The 18,538-nt window shown below is 37.7% G+C and overlaps 1 protein-coding gene across 1 annotated transcript in view; it reads right to left on the bottom strand.

The window, feature by feature from the left end:
* LOC138336679 (dystroglycan 1-like) overlaps positions 1 to 5,863 on the bottom strand; it is a 141,640-nt gene extending 135,777 nt beyond the window's left edge. Inside the window, exon 1 of the mRNA XM_069286211.1 lies at positions 5,745 to 5,863. The gene's annotated coding sequence lies outside the window, so the exon portion shown is untranslated. The remainder of the gene's footprint in view (positions 1 to 5,744) is intronic.
* Positions 5,864 to 18,538: the final 12,675 nt, after the last annotated feature.

Below are 18,538 nucleotides of genomic sequence, written 5' to 3'. Positions count from 1 at the left end.
AAAATTTATGAACGTCATGTCATGTACAAATTACCCTTTACAATATTTGTATTACTCAACCCAATTAGTTTGAGAGCTTACATCACGAAATAAAATCAAAAGAAATTTAGTAAAATCAGATGAATTTCAGACATTTTCAAGAGTCTGCATCAACTGTGCCTTTGTTTCAGATAGATATTTGCACAATTGCTAACTTATCATAGTTAACTGTATACCATAACCACATAATTTTTTTTAATATCTTTGTTAAGTTTTGGTTTCACACAGAAGTCAGAGTTGTATCCCTCTCCTCCAAAAATGTGAGTACAATTACCCAACCCTTAAAACATTATCTTGAGCACTGGAAAAAAACTCTGGATTACTAGTCTGACGCTCAACCGATCGAGCTAAAGAGAAGTTCTCTCTAGCAGAGCGATATGTTGCGGCTAGTATTGACCAGGGTTACATACTCCTCCTCTAGGAAACAACTTGTCCTCGAGTTTCCAGGGATCACAATGATTCATTGCAGATATCGTGAAGTGTCCTCCCTGAGTCCCTACATGGGCGACAATGTAACAGGGTTCAGGATTTACAATAACTTTAATCCCTGCCTCTGCTAGGGATCGAACTCGGGACCTCTGGATGACTAGTCTCACGCTCAACTGATCGAGCTAAAGAGAAGTTTTCTCTAGCCGAGTGATATATTGGGGCTAGTATTGACCAGGGTTACATCCATATATATGTTATTGCACTCAACCAAGACTATGTCCAGGTGAGTTATTAACCCCTGGAGACACATTTAGACTCTTCTAAATCAAAGACTAGAACAGTCCATTATGAAACTTCAGGGGTGAAGAAGTTAAATTGCAAGGGAAGGTATCATATATCAAAGTCTATAAATCAGATGGGGAGTTATGTAACAGTCAATAATGTATTCTGTTGATGACAATTTCACATCCAAACAGCTAGGTTCTTGCTTTTTATATTTCAAATAAAAAAATAAATGAAACATCCATATGTTGACAATACTCCTAAACAAAGGAAGTTCCCACACAGGAAACCATGATACAAATGTGTGATATTTCCTGGTGCAGGGCACCACATGTAAGTATGCGACTTGGGTCCATTGAGCACTGGTTGTACATGGGAGTATGATAAGATCTACATATTCAAATGATTCTCAGGAATACCTCAGAGCAGCAAACAGCCAGGTGCTGACTTCACACAAAAGCTGCAGCAATGCAATGCATGTGCGTGCCACATCCATCCCCGGCTCTCGAGACATGCGCGAGCTTACATGCACGATCACTTCCAAGTTCAACGTCTTGTTTGTCGAAATGTAATTCTAGTTGCTCTGTGAGATTACATTCTAGAATGCACTAAAAAGATTTTAAATGCAGTATGCTCTCAACGCTCTGTCAAAAGGCAGCAGAAGACGAATGTCAGAGTTATTCAATACGATGTAAAAAAATTGTTTTCTATGCATATCATAAAAAAATACCCATGGAAATATTTCAGAAATGCTACATACATATCCGTTTCTATAGGAGGCATGTGGTTGCCTCTGATAAAACGACACATCCTATTTTAATTTTAATGTGCTTCTTGCAGTGAAAATGCACACAGCCACATACAAACGTCAAATCTTGAAACTGACATTTGAATGCATTTTAATACTCAAGTTATTTGGTTTCTTCTGCACTGTGAATTTCATGTCAACTTTAACAAGCCCAATTCGACAAGAGTCCTAGGAAATGCAGCCAGTTCAATATCAACATGTCAAAGAGATTCCATTTTATACTACATTCTAATAAAAGAATACTGTATTCACTGTATTTAGCAACCCTCCTCCTACATGTGCCCCTGCCTCCTATTCCAACTCTTCATTATGTAATATTTACAATTGCCACTGTTTCTGTATCGATAAACTATGTTGGGGCAGATCTGTTTATTTCCCAATAACTTGAGTGCAGAACGTGACCCGATTCGGTGACCCGATTCGGTGACCCGATTTGGTGCGTATGAATATCTGTAAACTTTGGCTGATATTCCCCAAAATCACGTGTCAATGTTTACAAATAACACATTACGAGACATTTGGATACATACAATAAAACATATTTATTTTTTTAATGTATTTTTGATATTTGACATGAATAAAATAACTGAAATATGAGAACTATTTTTTGTGACATTATGGAAAAAGGGCGGGATTAAGCTGTCAGTAAACAGCACGCTTTTTTGAATGACTGTTGTGCATGGATAAACATGACGGCAGTATAATTTTGACGGCGAATAACACACAGTACGAGGGGTGTTCCAAAATTATTGTTACTTTGGTGATTTCTCTTTGATAGAAGTAATTCTGATCATTTTACTTTGCCCTGTCCCTCGAAGTACTCTCCCTCTGCATTTATGCATCGTTTCAACCGATCGATCCACTTTTGGAAACAGTTTTCATACTCTTGAATTGGCATACTCATAAATTACTGGTAAATGGCAGGGCCAAGGGTATTTCTTGATTTATATTTTGTTCCAGACAGGTGAAATTTTAGTTTGGGGAACAAGAACAAGAGATCCCAGAGGGATCTTGGCGCCCACCAAAGAATGATCTATATCTGACAAAGGAAAGATGGATCTTTTCTCTACTTTTTAAACTTTTTCAAACATACTACATATAAAATTTGAGACAGATCGCTTCAGTACCTTTTGAGAAATAGCGGTAACAAACTTCAACTATCAAAATCCAAGATGACTCCTTGGCGGCCATCTTGTTGATCAATCGGTCCCAAATCACAATATACACAACTAGGGCCCTAGGGGAACCTATATGTGAAATTTGAGAAAGATCCATTCAATACTTTCTGAGAAATAGCGATAACAAACTTTGAATATAAAAATCCAAAATGGATGCCTGGCAGCAATTTTGTTGACCGATCGGTCCCAAATCACAATATGCACAACTAGGGCCCCAGGGGAACCTACATATGAATTTTGAGACAGATCCTTCAGTACTTTCTGAGAAATAGCGATAACAAACTTTGAATAACAAAATCCAAGATGGCTGCCTGGCGGCCATCTTGTTAACCGATTGGTCCCAAAATGCAATATGCACAACAAGGGCCCTAGGGGAACCTACATATGAAATTTGAGACAGATCCCTTCAGTACCATCTGAGAAATAGCCATAACAAACTTTAACTATAGAAATCCAAGATGGCGGCCTGGCGGCCATCTTATTTTTCCTATCAGCCTCAAAATCTGTATGGCACAAATAGGGACCAAGGGTAACCTCCATGTGAAGTTAGAATAAATTCCCTTTTGTAGTTCTCAAGAAATATCGAGAACAAACTTCAACTGCCAAAATCAAAGATGGCTGCCTTGTTCTAAAAAGTTTCAAATCATCAACTGGTTCTAATAAGTTTCCGATCATAAACTGTTTCTATAATGGTGTTCAAACTTGTAAACATGTTTTTATGGATTTCCAATTCATATAACTTTTTTTTAGATTATTTTCTACGGGGCAAGTAGAACTCATGAATAATTGGGCTCTACTTGCCTGGGGCAAGTGTCTTTGAAAACATTTTATGGCCCTGAACTAATTCTTGTGGGTCTGAAACCCAGATAACGGATTAAGATCCAGTGATACAGTGTATGGAGAAATATTATGCAATATCAAATATGATGACTATAGTTCTCTACACAATGGTAATTACACTTCCAAGGGAGGCAGCTGTAGCCAACAAGCCGCAAGTGATACAGAGTTCTGGGAAATCATTTGGAAGGCTCGACACTTGGTAATCCGACTTCTGCTTCAAGTATTTAACTTTTAATGTCTCGCACCTTAATTCTATCATATTTGATCTCACTTAAGGGACAGGAAGAGTGTTTCAAAGGCTTCAGGAAAATGAAATCTTAATTGCATCAGAGAAAATTTGACTCGTTGTACAAAACAGATCCAATCATATTGAAAGGTCATAATCGAACCAAGAAACACAACAGACCTCCTTACCTTTTATAGATTGTACTACAGCAGCTATGATTTCTGTTAGTGGTATGGGTGAACAGGTATATATGTCTTGTAAATTTAAGTTCTATGTAACAGTTTCACACAGTTAGATTACAAATGATGGTACTTTTAGAAGATATAAATATACTAGTGGCATATTTATTGGCCCTTTTTTTCCATTTCTTTGCTACTTGATCTTGCCCCCCAGCCCCCACCTACCCTTCCTTATCTTCTTACCTTACTAATCCATTCTTGTCCTCCACCCATTACCCTGCTGTAAAGCAGCGAGAAACTTTAAAACGATAGCTTCACCCCTCACCCTCATCTTCTTTTTCTTCTCTATAGGACACACCTGACCTGTAAGCTTACTAATCCATTACCCTAAGACCTTTCTAAGACCTTTCTACTTTCCCCTGCACCCTCCACTTTCCCCTGCACCCTCCACTTTCCCCTGCACCCTCCACTTTCCCCTGCACCCTCCACTTTCCCCTGCACCCTCCACTTTCCCCTGCACCCTCCACTTTCCCCTGCACCCCCACTTTCCCCTGCACCCTCCACTTTCTCCTGCACCCTCCACTTTCCCCTGCATCCTCCACTTTCCCTGACTCTCTACATACCCTTATTAGACCCTAGCTGCCATCCTTCGACTCCCTTCCCTAAAACCCTAACTTCCTTATCCATACTTTTAAGACCTTGCCCCATCTCCTTCCTCCAGCCCCAGTGCCCTTATCCATCCTAAGGCCTTCCAATCCTCCTCTGCCCCCTTGACCTACCCCTATGACCTTTTCACTCTCCTTTGTCCCAGCCTCAACTTTCTTATCCATAACATTTAGACTTTACCACCTTCCTGTCCCTCCAGACCCAGATTCCCAATATCCATACCCCTAAGATCTTTCTACCTACACTGTCCCTCAAACCCCAGTTTTCTCACCCATACTCTAAAACTTTACCGCCCTCCTCAGCCCATAATCATCATTCCCCATCCTTCCGATTCAGACAGCCATCTTTTCTACTCTATTAGCTCTCTCGGAGCTCTTACAACATCTGTATACTTTACTGAAGATCGTTCCATGTACAGTACAATTACCACTGCCTGTGATTGTATTCCCCTTACAACTGCGGGACCCTCGATATCCATCCATTACTGTCAGGATAGTTATACCTCTGTGCAGGCTAAAACCTGCCATTAGCTCCCATCTGGTGCACTAGTTGTCCATTGTGATGTGGAGTACGGGGTAAGGTAACTGTCTATAAGGTAGGGGCAACACTGCCAAATCAATATAAAGGCTCCAGTAATCTTATATTTCTAACAATTTCATTCATCATTTATACACAACCTTGAATAAAATCAACACATTGTTCGAGAAAGGAGGGAATAAATTTGGGGGAAAAAATTTATTACAAAATTTTTAATTTTTCTCCTAAATGCGTTTTTCAAAACTGAAGGCATAATCTGATATTCTTTGTTCATTATGCATCCAGTCTCCGAGACACGCCCTACAGGAAGTGACGAGAAGCACTAGAAATAGATCCATATTAACTCTTATGAATAGACTTATGTGCATATTTTTTTAATCCGACACCTATTCCAGTCAGCTGTCTCTCAATGGAGTCATTATCATCAAAATGCAATTTCCGAGATAAAGAAATCAAGGTGAAAAGTTAACCATATCAGTTACAACTGAATGATTCAAGCTGTTTCACAACAAGTTGTTTATGTGCCGATTTCAAAAGATAATGACAAAATCTGAACTTACCTTTATTTCGCCTGACATGAAATTAACATCTGTATTTTATGTTGATTGTCGAACTTGATTCTATGACAAGGAAGAGAAAGTGATGGAACCCTTCCGCATCAAATCATCGAAATCTATATCTGTAATAAAAATAAACACATCTTTTTCAGCACAATTTCAGAGAAACATGATAGGCTATTTATGAAATCGTGTAAGACGCAAATCTCATCAAGATATGTAAACTACGGTAGATATTCTTACATCAAGTGAGCTTTATTTCTTCCTATATCAGGATAATTTCAATACTACTGTTAACCAACTTATTTTGCATGCAATAATATTTCACATGTATATTTCACGTGCAACTAGAAATCGTGCAAATCAATTTCAGTAAAAGTAAAAACTTTCAACTATGGTACAAGTACAAAAGAATTTTCAACTGTAAATTTGAAAAATAAATCACCAAAGAATGTTGTTAACCATGAAAGGTGAAAATCAAGTCACCACATAAACAGGTTGATTCACAGTTATCTCCCTTGCAGATAAGTATCATTGCATTGCGACGTCATTATTTTGTGTGGAAAAAATGTTAAGCTTGTAAACACATAAAGTCACAATCTAAATGCTATATTTGCAAGGCCAAATAACTTAATTTTATGGAATGTATACTGTAAAACACGGTTATAAGGAACCTCTGGGGACCAGCAAAATCATTTCCTCATAACAAAGGACCAACAAATGTAGTTTGTTATACACATTTTGCAGATATCTTTACAGGAACTTTGGTGAGAAATGAACATTACAATGTTATATCCATGAGTTCATTGTACATTTGTTCGTTATAAAAGTGTTTTATTGTATAAAGAGGTAAGGAACAAAAATAAAGACAAGCTTACTTCAAATTGAAAAACAAATTTCAAAGTGTTTATACCACAAACATCCATTGTTTTACAGTATCAGAAGAAAAACAAAAATTTTGTATTGCATCTAGAAATGATTTTGTTCCTTTTTGGTAGTTCACCTTGTTGGCGAACATGCAGAGATAGATACTAACAGAATTGTAGATAACCAGCAGTGAGTTCAATATAAACAGAAAGTCTTGATACTACATATTCTGTCATTTGATTTCAAACTACTTCAGGGACATTTTCTTCTTGTCATTTGATTTCAAACTACTTCAGGGACATTTTCTTCTAGCATGACTTAACACATGTTGATAAGTAATTGTAGATATTTGAGAAGATGTCATTCGAGTGTTTATCACAGTATGAATGCCGAGTGTCATCTTCATATCTCCCCATGTCACTTCCATCATCCCTGATGTAGCAAGACATACGATTCCGGCTGAACGAACCGTGAAACATGAACATATTGTGTTACATATCTATGTTGTTTGGACCGTGAAACAAGACAAGATCAGGTTACGACTCTCCGGGTTGTGTAACAGGCCCAGGCGATGTTACCGCCTCGTCTTCTCTAATGAAGTCTCCTCTAACACATAATTATACAGTTTGTACCTGAGTATCTACCTGTAATGTTCACACAAAGTACAGGTGAGAAAGTCCCCTCTCACCTGAACCTTCGTTAATCACCTGATTATATATGATCATGTATCCATTGGCCTGTTGTAAAATGTACAATATGTACTGAAAAGTTTCTTTTTTATCAGACCACCCATTAGACAGTCTTCTCACCATTTACACCTGAACACTGTGTTTTCTCTACAAATGAACTGATGCAACACTAATGACACGTCGATGTCTCCTGCACCAAACTATCCTCATTGAACATGATTTATATATCTTTTTTTTAATGAAAAAGGCTGTTCATTAAAGAATGGCTACCTGTAACAGTAATTCAGTATCAAACTGGTTTTGGTTTTACATTATTGAACCTTTTTTCACAGCTATCGAGGTGAAACTTTTCACTTTTGGAGGTGGAGGAAAGCCAGAATACCAGGAGAAAAACATACCAACTCAAAAACTTCAATCAGTATCTGGTAAGTCCTGAGCTTGTAAGGACACACATCAAAATTGTCTGAAGGTGAAGCTTGATTCAGTTAGTGTTTGAGTCACTTAATGTTTGAGTTCAGGTAGAGTTTGAGTCAGTTAAAGTTTGAGTCAGTTAATGTTTGATTCAGTTAGTGTTTGATTCAGTTAGTGTTTGAGTCAGTTAGAGTTGAGTAATATAAAGTTTGAGTCAGTTAGTATTTGAATCAGTGTCAGTTAGAGTTTGAGTTGGTTAGTTTTGAGTCAGTTAGTGTTTGAGTCAGTTAGAGTTGAGTAATATAAAGTTTGAGTCAGTTAGTATTTGAATCAGTGTCAGTTAGTGTTTGAGTTGGTTAGTTTTGAGTTGGTTAGTGTTTGAGTTGGTTAGTGTTTGAGTCACTTAGTGTTTCAGTCAGTTAAGGTTTGAGTCAATTAGTGTTCGAGTCAGTTAGTATTTGAGTCAGTTAGAGTTTGAGTCAGTTAGTGTTTGAGTCAGTTAGTGTTTGAGTCAGTTAGAATTTAAGTCACTTTGTGTTTGAGTCAGTTAGCGTTTGAGTCAGTTAGTGTTTGAGTCAGTTAAAATTTAAGCCACTTAGTGTTTGAGTCAGTTAAAGTTTGAGTCAATTAGTGTTTGAGTCAGTTAGTGTATGAGTCAGTTAGTGTTTGAGTCAATTAGAGTTTCAGTCAGTTAGTGTTTGAGTCAATTAGTGTTTGAGTCATTTAGTCTTTGAGTCAATTAGAGTTTGAGTCAGTTAGAGTTTGAGTCAGTTAGAGTCTGAGTCAAAGTTTATTCTACAATGACAGTTTAAGTCAGAGTGTTCCTGTATTTTTGCAGCTAAAATTGGTTATGAACATGTGTGTTCAATAGAGTTATCTAATTAAAGAGAAGATACTTTAGCCAGCAAACAGTTTGTTTATCCCAATGAAATATATATTAAAAACTAATACAATTTGAGAATATCTACTGCATTGCAAAAATTTAATAAAATATAATGTTGACAATACATAAATTGTATGATTTATTTGAAAAATCCAGACCAGCACACAGGGAGGGCCCAGATTTGACAAGGTCTGGTCCTGAACGCAGTATCACAGTCTACACTGATATGGCTGACCCTTCTTCCAGACTCCTGTGTAGGGGCTTATTGATTTTATCATAATCACACGAGAACGAGAACGTTTGTATATCTAAGTTAGGTTATACTGAAAGTAAGTGTTCCAATATAAATTCATTTGCACAAGATAAATGAAACCACCGGGACAAAGAAAGTAACATATAATGTGTTCAGAGAGAAATATGATAGCAATAAATCATATCAGTGGGCATTAAAAGGACATTTAATACTGAACAGACTAAAATACCAACTATGTGGGACATGCACATGGTGATTTTGTTTTTGTCCTAGTATAACAGCTAGGGTCTACTAAGGACATGCCATTCTTAAATTTAGAAGGTTGATGAAGACTGGAGTGCCCAAGGGAAAGCCATCAACCTATGGTTTGTAGTTTAGTACCTGCCCAAACTTGACATTTTTGATACTCCTGGAGTTCCTGTCACTGTCGTTATATCCACTCCCTGATATTTCATAGAAAGCTGAAGGCTCTATTTCAGACTGCAGATTAGAAGGGAGTTTGATCCTTTGATGTACATCAAAAGAATTTAATAACTATACACGTTGGTTGACTGTGTGACTTTGAAGTTGGGTGTCTCTGTCTGTTATTTTCAAAAAAGTCTCTGCAAGTCTGCGATAGGTCCGTTTCTTTTCCTTAATTTCCTTCAGTCTTGCTATGACATATGCCAGGGGTTGATATAACAGCAGTGATAGTAACTCCTGGAGTATCAAGGTATAACGGCAGTGATAGTAACTCCTGGAGTATCAAGGATGCAACTTGATGTCAAACTCTCAATCCGGAGGAGGGGTTTGTTATACATGTAATGTCAGGAAACTAAAGCACTCGACCATCATGTCCCCTTAAGTGTTGGGAGAGAAGCCTGTATTAAGGCTGGAGACAATTTCAATTACAACAGGTCATCACTACTCACTTTAAACCAAAAAATAGCTATATTTCTCATACACAAAAGATAAAACAAATTTCAATTATCAAACACCACCACATTTAATTCTGTAGAAAAGGTCCCTTTCCTCATCAAACAAAGCCCCCCCCCCCCCCCCACCTACCTGCCCCCTCCCTCCGTCCCTACCCACCTCACCCTACCTCTAACATTACTCCTATTTACCCATCTCTCTCCCCCACCCTACCCCACCTCTGACATTACTTCTAACTATCCCCCTATCCTTTCCCTCTCCATCTCTCCCCCACCCCATCCCACCTCTAACATTACTCCTAACTTCCTCCTCCCCCTCCACCTCTCCCCCACCCCACCTCTAATATAACTCCTAACTACCCCTGCCCCTCCATCGATCCCCCACCCCACCTCTAACATTACTCCTAATTTAACCCCCCCCCCTCCAACTCTCTCCCCACCCCTCTAACATTACTCCTAACTGCCCTTCCTCCAACTCTCTCCCCACCCCACCTCTAAAATAATCCTAACTACCCCTTCCCCCTTCAACTCTCTCCCCATCCCACCTCTTACATTACTCCACATTACCCCCTCCCCCTCCATCTCTCACCCACCCAACCTCTCAAATTACTCCTAACTACCCCCCCCCCCCTTCCATCTCTCACCCACCCAACCTCTCAAATTACTCCTAACTACCCCCTCCCCCTCCATCTCTCACCCACCCCACCTCTTACATTACTCCTAAATAACCCCTCCCCCTCCATCTCTCACCCACCCCACCTTTTACTCCCCTAACATTACTCCTCACCTGTACACCAAAGAGACCCCCAAGAGAGATGATTACTTGCTTAATGTCTACATTGAATTTGTTTAAATGCCAGACTAACATGTAGATGTAAATTAGTTTCTAGTAGTAAACTGATTAAAAAGACATAAATAAGAATGCAGTGAAATGGCTTTACATGCCCGTCAACAAACCAATGCTAATATGTCCTACATGGTCACAGTTATCAAATTCATTATAGGAAGATTCAATAATATCTTTCTCTCAACCCTTTGGTGAAAAAAACTGAACTAAAGGTCACATCCCTGATATCACAGAAAGTGGTTTGACTTCCTTTCTGAAATAAACCCACAAAACCAATTACATATACCGTTAACTAAAATATTCTGTGAATATCTACATAAAAATAAACAGATAATGGAAAAGAACAAGAGATCCCAGAGGGATCTTGGTGCCCAACAAAGAATGATCTATGTCTGACAATGGGAAGAGGAATATTTTCCTTGCTTTTCAAACTTTTTCAAACATACTACAGATAAAATTTGAGACATATTGCTTCAGTACTTTCTGAGAAACAGCAGTAACAAATTTCAAACGATGAAATCCAAGACGGCGGCCTGTTGGCAATCTTGTTAACCGATCAGTCCAATGGATGAAAGGTGATTTTATTAACTCATCATCTGATGATGGTAGGCTAAAAATGAAAGATATTGTAATTGTAATTCACTGGAAATAAAATCCCTCTCAGCAATAAACCCTCTCTGCTTTTTAGAACAAGTCTTTTAGAACTAGGATCAAATAAGGCAACCAGCCCCCTCCCTATTTTCTGATTCTGTTTGCTTGTTAATTTGTTCTCAAAAACATTGATGTATGGAAATCATCTAATTTTGGATAGAATAAATTAAATAATTGCTCAAAAACATCTGACTGCAACAAATATTGGTCAATGAGGTAAGGATGAGCATTTTTTTTTTTTTTTTTTCCAAATTAAACTCTGGTCACAGTGAAAATTTTACTGTACATAATTTATCCTGAGCTAAGGACTGAACACAGCATGTATAAGTCAGATACTCTCATAATAATGTTTACCACTCTGACTTAGGCAAAACATTTGTAATTGGTATCAGTTGGAAACCGCTGCTTTATTCCTTTTTAGCGATAAATTATAATGAATTCCTCTAATAATCGGGCTAATAAAACCCTTTACTTATGTAAATAGAGAAGTAATTTGAGCGTGTTTTAAGGAAAGAGTTGATGAAGCATGACTTTTTTATCAGCATCATGCTCTTAAGAATTCATAAAGCTTATAAGAAGTAATGGAGAGAAATTCGGGAGAATCGGATATCAAGCCGGGATTTAATCCCCTCATACATTCTTGTCGCCTTCATCACAATCCTGTTTCTGGATAAAAGGTATTAAAATTTGGACTTTCTAGGTTTTTATATACATAATCTCAGACAGTCTCTGAAGAACATGCCATTTTTGTGAAATCTGTTCCACTATCGTTAGATATATACCTAAACCACATTAAGCAAAGTCAATTAAAACATTACATATAGATATCAAAGTTACTCCACGGGCAGTTATATATCAAGGGATTTAAAAACCTTGGGAATATTTCCATCTACTTTTTAATATTGTAACCAGAGAAATATGGATAAATAGCAATCTTTGAATATCTTTTTAACTAAGTCTGCAATTGAAGACGTACTTTTAACGAAGAAAACTTTTTTTTTTTTGTCAATCATATCATTTACACTGATTTCTTTTTAAAGCTAGATATAACTGCGTAAATTGGTGCGAACCCTTAAAATCTTTGAATAAGAAAAAAAATCATACCAACTCTCAATCTTTAAAAAGCTCCTGCTGATGCAAAAATTCAAAATAACTTTAAACCCTGATTTGCTTTTTTCAATTGACTTTTTGTGAGCCACAACCCTGATAGGGGTCTGAGAATATATAGTGGACTGGACTATTAAAGTACATTGCATTTATGCAAACTATTACTAAAATGTGCCTTGAATGGGTTTTTTTACTTTTCCGACATGTATGTCTAATTCTTATAATCACTAGTTTTGGTTCAAACTATGGGGAGATAATCTAGAAAAAGAATTCAGCTGAGAAATTCTTTTATTAGCAACTAGGTCTAATGTTTTTGGTAAAGTAACTGTCTTGATCTGCCCCCTAGTGTTTAGAAAATAATCATTAATATTTGGCTTGATATTTTTTTCCTCTCTGCCACATGTATGTTTCTAAAAATTTCAAACTAGGACTTGAAATGATAATGTAGACTGGCCACATCACTAACATTTGGCTTGATATTTTTTTAGTATTATTCTGAGAAACTTGGTCTGGTGGCTATAGTCTATATACATTGTGCTAGCTTTACGCCTGTCAACAAATTATCAACCATATGTCCTACATAGCCTCCCATGCATTATCAAATTCATTATAGGAAGATTCAATAATATCTTTCTCTCTACAGTGAAAAACCGACACTAATAGTCACATCCCTGAATCACAGAAGGTGGATTTGACTTCCTTTCTGAAATGCCCCAGGTGTAGTACCCAAACAGTTAATTACATACAATAAAAATACTGGGCACATCCCTGATGAAAAGAACAAGAATCCCAGTATCTTCATCAACAAAATTGCTATGACAGCAATGGGAAGAGGAACAGATCTTTTAGATACAATTTGGCAAAGAGACAAAGTGCACAAACCAGACTCATCAAAATGTGCTTGATCTGGTCAAGCTCACCACACATGGTACTATCAAGTCTGCCAAAGGGTCTGACCTTTAGTTAAAATGTTATTATAGATGGGGCCGGAGAATTGTTTGACCTGTCTTACAAATGTATAGGTACTAATGACCGTCTCATTAAGAAAAGATATTGTAATTGTAATTCACTGGAATTGTAATAAAATCCCTCTCAGCAATAAACCCTCTCTGCTTTTTAGAACAAGTCTTTTAAGAACTAGGATCAAATAAGGCAACCAGCCCCCTCCCTATTTTCTGATTCTGTTTGCTTGTTAATTTGTTCTCAAAAACATTGATGTATGGAAATCATCTAATTTTGGATAGAATAAATTAAATAATTGCTCAAAAACATCTGACTGCAACAAATATTGGTCAATGAGGTAAGGATGAGCATTTTTTTTTTTTTTTTTTTTCCAAATTAAACTCTGGTCACAGTGAAAATTTTACTGTACATAATTTATCCTGAGCTAAGGACTGAACACAGCATGTATAAGTCAGATACTCTCATAATAATGTTTACCACTCTGACTTAGGCAAAACATTTGTAATTGGTATCAGTTGGAAACCGCTGCTTTATTCCTTTTTAGCGATAAATTATAATGAATTCCTCTAATAATCGGGCTAATAAAACCCTTTACTTATGTAAATAGAGAAGTAATTTGAGCGTGTTTTAAGGAAAGAGTTGATGAAGCATGACTTTTTTATCAGCATCATGCTCTTAAGAATTCATAAAGCTTATAAGAAGTAATGGAGAGAAATTCGGGAGAATCGGATATCAAGCCGGGATTTAATCCCCTCATACATTCTTGTCGCCTTCATCACAATCCTGTTTCTGGATAAAAGGTATTAAAATTTGGACTTTCTAGGTTTTTATATACATAATCTCAGACAGTCTCTGAAGAACATGCCATTTTTGTGAAATCTGTTCCACTATCGTTAGATATATACCTAAACCACATTAAGCAAAGTCAATTAAAACATTACATATAGATATCAAAGTTACTCCACGGGCAGTTATATATCAAGGGATTTAAAAACCTTGGGAATATTTCCATCTACTTTTTAATATTGTAACCAGAGAAATATGGATAAATAGCAATCTTTGAATATCTTTTTTAACTAAGTCTGCAATTGAAGACGTACTTTTAACGAAGAAAACTTTTTTTTTTTTGTCAATCATATCATTTACACTGGTTTCTTTTTTAAAGCTAGATATAACTGCGTAAATTGGTGCGAACCCTTAAAATCTTTGAACAAGAAAAAAAATCACACCAACTCTCAATCTTTAAAAAGCTCCTGCTGATGCAAAAATTCAAAATAACTTTAAACCCTGATTTGCTTTTTTCAATTGACTTTTTGTGAGCCACAACCCTGATAGGGGTCTGAGAATATATAGTGGACTGGACTATTAAAGTACATTGCATTTATGCAAACTATTACTAAAATGTGCCTTGAATGGGTTTTTTTACTTTTCCGACATGTATGTCTAATTCTTATAATCACTAGTTTTGGTTCAAACTATGGGGAGATAATCTAGAAAAAGAATTCAGCTGAGAAATTCTTATTAGCAACTAGGTCTAATGTTTTTGGTAAAGTAACTGTCTTGATCTGCCCCCTAGTGTTTAGAAAATAATCATTAATATTTGGCTTGATATTTTTTTCCTCTGCCACATGTATGTTTCTAAAATTTCAAACTAGGGCTTGAAATGATAATGTAGACAAAATTCAGGTAAGAAATTCTCCACAACTTAGGACCTGGTGGCAAGGACAATAAAGTCTATATCCTATATCATAGACTGGCCACATCACTAACATTTGGCTTGATATTTTTTTCTTGGTAACATGTCTAGAATTTCGAACTAAGGGAGATAATCTAGTATTATTCTGAGAAAACCTTATTGATACTTTAGTCTGGTGGCTAGTCTATATACATTGTGCTAGCTTTACCTTCCATATCGTCCCTAGCCTCCCATACCATCACCAGTAGTTCAATAAACCACACCTACAGTACCGACACCTAGCCATATAGGTCAACCCCATTAGCACCAGTTAATGCCTGGAGGTGTCTCAGAGATGACCCTTACAACACTGGGCCCCTCCCTGATGGGGAACCCAGTATCTTCATCATAAATTGCTATGACAGCATATCACAGATCTATTTAGATACAAGTTGGCAAAGAGACAAAGTGCACAAACCAGACTCATCAAATGGTGATCTGGTCAAGCTCACCATCACATCGGTCAATGCCAGAAGGGTCTGACCTTTAGTTAGGGAATGTTATTAGGATGGGCCGGAGATTGTAAGTGACCTGTCTTACAGGTGTATAGTTACCAATGTACTGTTTAAGAGTTGTAAGGTACAGAGACTTCGTTGACATACCGAATTTGCCTTAATTAGCAACCCTCCCCTTGTCTGGAGAGGGAGAGTTGAAGTTGTATTAATGCCCCCATCCCATGGACTTAACATGTTTTACATGTGATGCCTCTGACGTCAGCATTGTATCCCATATTACATGTCAGCATTTCATCATTGTATCCTACATGTGAATCACAACATATTATATTTTGGTTCACTAATAAGCGCCACCCCCTTTGTTACAATTTTTAAGCACTTTGGGCGCTAATTACCACAAATATGACAAGTACCAAGTTATCCTCACTACCATTTAGCAGTTATGTGTATGTAAGGCAAATTTTAATCTTGTTATAGGGTATATAACTTTCTTTAACATATAACTTTTATTCTAGATCAGACAGTGATTTTCTCTAGAATATTTAAAAAAAAAAGAAAGTATATGTGATAAAGTTCCTTATTGGTCTATACTTGTATTTGAACATGTGCACAGTAATTAGCTAGCTTACCCGAGACATCATCAATGATAGACTTTTGTGCATTGTGATGTATATCACATTAGGGGAATTCTATCATCATCATTAGTATTATACTACTATTAGCCAGTTTATAACTTTGTGTTCTGTGTACACTGCATGTGCAAGAATTCTTGCAAAAAATAAGTGATTGTACATATCTACCAATGTCATTATTCCGCCACACCTTGCCCTTATCATCCATTTCTCATAGAAGGATTAATTCCACTTGACTATGCACAAGTTTTGACCAGCCTTGATTTGATCACTCCTACTACACATCTAGTCTCTTCATAACAGCCAGATGAAACCACTAAATGTCCTTGTTTTATATCATATTAGTTCTGGACTATTATGCCCCCACTACTCCCCCAAGCCCCCCACCCCACCCCCCAACACACACACCTAGTGTGCCCTACATGCTATACACCCCCACTCCCTTGAATCTGACCTATATATTGGAACCACACCCAGCATCCTTTTCCAGAGCTTTTCTTATATTGGATTCTGCCTCCCATGTGGTAAATTTCATCTGTAATAAGCAAGTATTAATGTGTCAATGTGATCACATAGCTGTGTGTTCCATTCATGCATTCCATGAATGGGTTGTACCAGTTGTACCACCATGGAACTTCCCATACCATGTGTTCCATTAATGGGTGGTTCACTTGTACCACCATGGAACTCCCATTCCATGTGTTCCATTAATGGGTTGTACCAGTTGTACCACCATGGAACTCCCATTCCATGTGTTCCATTAATGGGTGGTTCAGTTGTACCACCATATAACTTCCATACCATGTGTTCCATTAATGGGTGGTTCAGTTGTACCACCATGGAACTCCCATACCATGTGTTCCATTAATGGGTGGTTCAGTTGTACCACCATGGAACTTCCATACCATGTGTTCCATTAATGGGTGGTTCAGTTGTACCACCATGGAACTCCCATTCCATGTGTTCCATTAATGGGTGGTTCAGTTGTACCACCATGGAACTCCCATACCATGTGTTCCATTAATGGGTTGTACCAGTTGTACCACCATGGAACTCCCATACCATGTGTTCCATTAATGGGTGGTTCAGTTGTACCACCATGGAACTTCCATACCATGTGTTCCATTAATGGGTGGTTCAGTTGTACCACCATGGAACTCCCATACCATGTGTTCCATTAATGGGTGGTTCAGTTGTACCACCATGGAACTTTTATACCATGTGTTCCATTAATGGGTGGTTCAGTTGTACCACCATGGAACTCCTATACCATGTGTTCCATTAATGGATGGTTCATTTGTACCACCATGGAACTCCTATACCATGTGTTCCATTAATGGATGGTTCAGTTGTACCACCATGGAACTTTCATACCATGTGTTCCATTAATGGGTGGTTCAGTTGTACCACCATATAACTTCCATACCATGTGTTCCATTAATGGGTGGTTCAGTTGTACCACCATGGAACTCCATTATCATGTGTTCCATTAATGGGTGGTTCAGTTGTACCATATAACTTCCATACCATGTGTTCCATTAATGGGTGGTTCAGTTGTACCACCATATAACTTCCATACCATGTGTTCCATTAATGGGTGGTTCAGTTGTACCACCATATAACTTCCATACCATGTGTTCCATTAATGGGTGGTTCAGTTGTACCACCATGGAACTTCCATACCATGTGTTCCATTAATGGGTGGTTCAGTTGTACCACCATGGAACTTTCATACCATGTGTTCCATTAATGGGTGGTTCAGTTGTACCAACATATAACTTCCATACCATGTGTTCCATTAATGGGTGGTTCAGTTGTACCACCATGGAACTCCCATACCATGTGTTCCATTAATGGGTGGTTCAGTTGTACCACCATGGAACTTCCATACCATGTGTTCCATTAATGGGTGGTTCAGTTGTACCACCATGGAACTTCCATACCATGTGTTCCATTAATGGGTGGTTCAGTTGTACCAACATGGAACTTCCATACCATGTGTTCCATTAATGGGTGGTTCAGTTGTACCACCATGGAACTTCCATACCATGTGTTCCATTAATGGGTGGTTCAGTTGTACCACCATGGAACTTTCATACCATGTGTTCCATTAATGGGTGGTTCAGTTGTACCACCATATAACTTCCATACCATGTGTTCCATTAATGGGTGGTTCAGTTGTACCACCATGGAACTTCCATACCATGTGTTCCATTAATGGGTGGTTCACTTGTACCACCATGGAACTTTCATATCATGTGTTCCATTAATGGATGGTTCAGTTGTACCACCATATAACTTCCATACCATGTGTTCCATTAATGGGTGGTTCAGTTGTACCACCATGGAACTTCCATACCATGTGTTCCATTAATGGGTGGTTCAGTTGT

Source organism: Argopecten irradians, chromosome 12, assembly GCF_041381155.1.
Source record: "Argopecten irradians isolate NY chromosome 12, Ai_NY, whole genome shotgun sequence".
NCBI lineage: Eukaryota > Metazoa > Mollusca > Bivalvia > Pectinida > Pectinidae > Argopecten > Argopecten irradians.
This window is presented reverse-complemented; position numbering and strand designations above follow the sequence as displayed.